The sequence below is a fragment of the Colobus angolensis genome, unplaced genomic scaffold, assembly GCF_000951035.1.
Source record: "Colobus angolensis palliatus isolate OR3802 unplaced genomic scaffold, Cang.pa_1.0 Scaffold210, whole genome shotgun sequence".
Taxonomy (NCBI): Eukaryota; Metazoa; Chordata; class Mammalia; order Primates; family Cercopithecidae; genus Colobus; species Colobus angolensis.
In genome coordinates, this window is record NW_012115267.1 from 2,841,021 (window position 1) to 2,846,743 (window position 5,723).

At 50.9% G+C, this 5,723-nt stretch overlaps 1 protein-coding gene across 1 annotated transcript in view; it reads right to left on the reverse strand.

The window, feature by feature from the left end:
• The window catches only part of RP1L1 (retinitis pigmentosa 1-like 1), a 58,624-nt gene extending 56,674 nt beyond the window's left edge, over positions 1 to 1,950 (reverse strand). The window contains exon 1 of the mRNA XM_011942840.1: positions 1,737 to 1,950. The gene's annotated coding sequence lies outside the window, so the exon portion shown is untranslated. The remainder of the gene's footprint in view (positions 1 to 1,736) is intronic.
• Between the last annotated feature and the right edge of the window lie 3,773 nt (positions 1,951 to 5,723).

A 5,723-nucleotide genomic window follows, 5' to 3' on the forward strand; every position in this document is an offset into this window, starting at 1 on the left:
AACCTGGAGCTGAGAAAGCTGTTGAACACTGCAAGCACAGGGGACAGGTTATTTAACCTGGAGCTGAGAAAGCTGTTGAACACTGCAAGCACAGGCCATCGAGCTGGAAAGAACCGAAGGCTTGTTTAGTCCAACCCCCTTGATTTCCACCTAAGAGACCAAAACCCAGAAGCAGAGGAGCAGAGAACTCTATCGCCAGCCACAGGGGGTCTATGCTTTGTGACTGCAGGTCCAGGCATCCCTCCAAAACACCAGGTGTCTCCCTCCAACACACACACACACACACACGTGCACACACACACCAACACATGCATCACATGCACACACACACACACCACATGGGCACACACACACCTGTGCACACATGCACACTCATGTGCACACACACAGACACACAAACACCCCCACACATGCGTCACATGCACACACACCCGTATACACATGCACATTCATGTGCACACACCCATACCCACATCACATGTGGACACACGCACCTGTACACACATGCACTCTTACGTGCACACCCACCCCCACACACACACATTAAGCACAGAGGTGCAAAAAACGGCAACTAGCTCTTCTTGTCCCCTCCTGTTAGAAGAGAGCAGCAGGCCTGTCTGAGGTCACTATAATTTGTAAGAGGATTTCTGGAAGATGTTTATATAACCGAGAGGGTACATAAAGAATGGTGTGGAGTGCCCATCTCGAAGGTGTGTTCTCACCGTCTGAGATGCGTTTCTGGGCTGTACACCTCCCCCAGGGAAGGAGTCCTGGTGCCTTGCCACGACCTCCAAGCTTTCACTGTGTAGCAGCTGGGGAGGGAGCCTGGGGCAGGGGGATGAGTTGGCTGTGGGGCATGGCCCCATGCGGAAGTACAGAGTGGAGGCACAGGGACAGTTAGCCGTAGCCGCGCTGGACCTGGTCTGAGGAACCCAGTCTGGGCCATGGATCTCTGTTCACTTGCCGTGGGAACCACCGATCTCCCCTAAGCCTCAGTTTCTCCACCAGAAAACTGGGACAGGAGACTGGCACTTGCCCGGCCGCCGGGGGTGTGTATTACCATAAAAAGAGCAGACCCCAGTCTGATTGTGTGGCCCTTCCATGACTTCATCTGTCCAGGTCCAGTCTCTTCGGCAGAAACGGGACCAGGATGCCAGCCTGGACGCTGGGTAGAGAAAATTCAATGACCTCATTTATAGGGACCTTCCACGCCCCTTCCCTGCCACTCTCTCTTTTTTGCCCTGGATCTTCAGAGATTCTTGAAGTCTGGGTCCTCTAAGAAGCAAACTGGACCTCTCCCCAGAATCTGCTCCCACCCCAGCCGACCCCACCCTGCAGGAGTCAGGGGGCAGCGGCCCACCTCTCCCTCCTCTCCAAGAGCCCCAGGAACTCCTCGGGAGGGATTTCTCCCTCTCTGGCTCCAGCGACTGCACTGCTCACCCTCCAGGTCCAGGTGGGAGAACCAGACAGGCTGTGATACTAACATCCTGTAACTCAACGAGCAGAAACCTGAAACTCCACTGCGCCGTGTTTAAACATGATCTGTTCCCAAACAGCCCAGCAGGCCTTGCAGAAGAGGCCCGACCTTGCGTCATCACAAGCATCCTGTTCAAGATATCCCTCCCAGGCTCTCAGGCTGAAACGCCTCCCCACTTGCTGTGACTTCCCAGAGCCAAGACTCTCTGCCCCTCGGGTGGCTGGCTGACCCTGCGGGACATAGGCAGCTGCTGACTCACCGTCCTCCAGGGAGAACAAGGGCGTGGCTCAGCTCCCCCGAGCCCCTAAGCCTCAGGGGGATGTCCTTCAGAGGAAAGTCAGGCCAATGTGGACACCGCCTCCTTCCCTGCCACTGGCTCAGCCCCCCTGGGCCGCAGGGCTGGCCACCCTCCTCTGGACAGTCCTCGGGGCCACTCTCCTTGGCCTGAGAGCCTGAGGCCCCAGTCCCTTGGGCAGGAGCCCAGCCTCCTGAGCTCCAACAGATGGTCCATTTGCACAGAGACCTGCCACCCTGGCCACTCTCCCCAGAGGGAGCTGGATTACGGCAAACCCAAGAGGATTAGTGCGGGAGGCCATCTGCAGAGAGGATAATTAGCTTAGTGGGGTTACACGGATTGTTCCTGGCCCTCTGCCCAAGGGTACACTTGTCAAGACTGTTAAACACAGCCTGGGGGCTTGCAGAGGAGCCCTCTGAGCACCAGCAACTCCCACCCTGTTCCAGCCACCTGGGTGGGCCATGACAGGCCTGCAGGATTGGGAGAGCGCCCCGCCCACCGTGGTACTGGGCAGGAACTCCAGGTCCTGAGTAGGGGACACCAGGGGAAAGGTGGGGAACTGTTTTCCATCTCCCAGAAGAAAGCAGAGAAGGAAACACGATGATACTGCATCGGACAGGAGGCAGCACACAGAGGGCCGAAAGAAGCAGCCGAGAAGCCAGCCCGTCCTCAGCTGTTTTCTCCGCCCAAGTCGAACGGCGGCTTCCCCCCGGAGGGCCCTCCTTCTTCATTTCAGACAACAGGGATCCTTTTGGTTTTAGGTTGGCAGCGCCTCTGGGGAACCACGGGAGCCTGGAATTTCCAAATCAACTCTCTTGAAGGGCTGGAAATGTGTTTTTTGTTTTTTGTTTGTTTAGAATACACATGTTTAGGTGCAGGGCGCCTGGAGGCAGGGGACAAACTGTGACCTCCAGCCTGGCAGTTTCCTCTTTCCTCCCTAGAAATTAACTAGGCGGAAGGGGCAGCCTGTGGAAGTTATGGGGACTCAGGATGTGTTGCCATCAAGAAGCAAAGATTTAGTGGATGTGTTGTCCGCATTGAACTGATCAGCTCCACAAATGAAATCACTTAAGGCTGGCTTCTGGCTGACAGACACAGCAGGTCAGTCCCAGTGATCAGATGTGCGTGGATGTGGGCTCTGGGGTGCAGACCACACTGTAGGTGAAACATAGGCTTACCGAGGTAATCGTAATACGTTAGCACAAGCATCATCAAACACAGTAGTGATCAGCCCAAGTCCAGATGCTTCATGCAGAGCACAGAATACAAGTAGTGCACAGGCATTTCAGATGATGTATGTTTGGTTCACATATATTGAGCACCTACCTGCAAAGTGTACAGCAGTCATTGCTATTCAGTAAATGCCGGTTCAACCAAGTCCACGAACAAGCATAGAGTGGCAATAAAACATTTCACTAGCTTCTTTTCCCCCAAGGGAATGTGGGGAAACATTGTAAGTAAAGGGAAAATATAATTTGTTCACTGTCCACACTTATAAAGTAAGGAGAGTATACTTAGTGGCCTCAAAGTGGGGTTATCACATATTTTATCAGCTAAACCAAGGCACTTTGGGGAGTGAAACAGGACATTATCAATTTCATCTGGAAGACAGGAGTAAACTGCGACTGTCCCCAGGCAATCAGGACCCAGGGCTACCTTACCTCTAAGAATGACCAAGTGTAATATCTCTGATTCTGTGGGTTGCATGGTCAAATAGCCTTTGTACTACAGAGAACCTACTTCAATGATTCAAAGCTGCAAGACAGTAGCTAGAACTTTTGAACCTGAGCCTCAGAGGTCTTTGTACCAACCAATAAGAGATTCATGGCTCAACATTTCCCAAACACCTACTATGTTCCACCTGCCCTCTTAGCCACTACTGAATAGGCAAAGAAACCTCAGAGAAGCCAACATCAAATTGGAGCCGCAAGAGATAAGCCAGCAAGTCAAATACCAGTCCTAGACTTTGACAACCCTTCTGAGTGGCTGAAAGCAGAACATGTAAAGTGACTATTACTGACAGTAAGTGCTATAAATATTCCAAAGCTGGAAAGACTGTCATGATTGGAAGGAGGACACTATTCTTGAAGTATGAAAAGGAGAGGGCATTCTGATCCAGATGAAGCAGCATATCTGCACATGAATTTACACCCTCTGCTCCAATTTCATAGCCACGAGGGACCAAATGAAACAAAGGAACAACAAAAAGATATAACTAGGGTTTCCCCCTACACTCCCCAAAAGGCAAACATCTCTATTGCCCAAAATTAGAAGAAAAGCACAAAGCAGTGAGTAGAGCTGAGACCACAGGCTGGTTGGGCTCCTCCATACCTTTCAGACACAGAAGCTGTAAAAGGAAATGCTGACCCCTGTGTGGGGGCATGGCTTTATGATACTAGATGTCTGCCGGTGGATCAGGGCTTGCCCATGGATCACGTGGCAATGGTTGAAGACATTTTGGGTGGTTTCAGCTGGAAGGGGGAGTGCTACTAACATCCAGTGGATAGAGGCCAGGGACACCGCTAAACACTCTGCAATACACAGGACAACCCTCTGTATAACAAAGGATTACCCAGCCCCAAATGTCAGCAGTGATGAGATTGAGAAACCCTGGTTTATAGGAAGCCATTGGTATAATACACGTAAACTATCTGAAATATATTTGTGCTACTCATATTCTGGGCTCTGCATGAAGAATTAGGACTTCAGCTGAAAACTGCTGGGTTTGATAACCTTTATTCTAACTTATAAAAATTACCTGGTTTCTAAGAAGCCATTGGTATTATAAGTAAGAGGGATCAAAAAGATTCAGCCGCATGGCTGGTGACTGGGTCTAGAATATCCCCCAATATATTTGCAGAAGAAGAACTCCCAAATGTCACTAGGAGACTTGGTTCTGACTAGGGAACTGCTTGAAGGCTGCCACAAAACTACTACCCACGGAGTGTAGCAGACAGAGGGGGAGAGAAAGCAGAACAAAAGCAAACCCCCTACTGTAGGTGAGCCTGAAACCAACATTTAAAATCACATGACAAACGTGATGTAAAGAAAGACAGTCAACAAAATCAGCAATGAGAACATGAATTCACTCCAAATGAAACTAATTTCATGGGATGGTCTGACAAAGACTTAAAATGTGCCTTATCCGGAGCTAGAGGGGTAGACGGGAGAGCTCTGGAGGAGAGAAGCTTCATAATTATCATACAGTAGCCACGGTCTGGAGTTTCAAAAACCCTAGGTGGTAGGTATTATCATACCACTTTCCATATGAGGAAACCGAGTCACGGAAATGAGAACTAATTTCCCAGGGTCATGTGGCCGGTATGTGGCAGAGCCAGAATTTGGGTCTAGGCAGTTTGGCATTGGCCTCCACGCATCTCATCAATACACTGTGCTTTGGGTAGAGAGGACAGCATAGCCCCAAGAAGGGATTTCATTAAAGATATAAGAAAGAGAATGAAGCATCAAAAAGGGAACGGAGAGAGAAGAGTCAAGAAGTAGGAGGGTACAGCGGTGTGAAAACAGGCTCAGCGTGTTTGCAGGGTGCGGGAATGGTAACCCAGCCATGGTGGCTGAGACACCCAGGAGAAGAAAGGGGAAATGGCACCAGTTCTTGGCAGTGCAGGGAGCCCTGGTGGCCTTCAAGAGAGCTGTTCAGCTGAGAGGAGAGGGCAGAAGAGAGACTATAGGTGAGAAGGTGGTGGGGAAATAGAGGCAGGAATTACAAACCTTTTGTTTGGGAAGTTTGCCCATGCAAGGCGGGAAAGAAACAAGATGGTAGCCAGAGCAGGCAGCCTGTGCCTGCCTAGGGACAGAAGGAAGTGGCCAGTGATGGGGAGAGACTGAGGATGCAGGAGGGAGGGGACAATGCAGGTCCTAAAAAGGTGGGAGGAGGAGCCACAGCTTGTTACTGGGGCCTGGTTCCCAGGACCGGTATGTAAACCCAGCCAC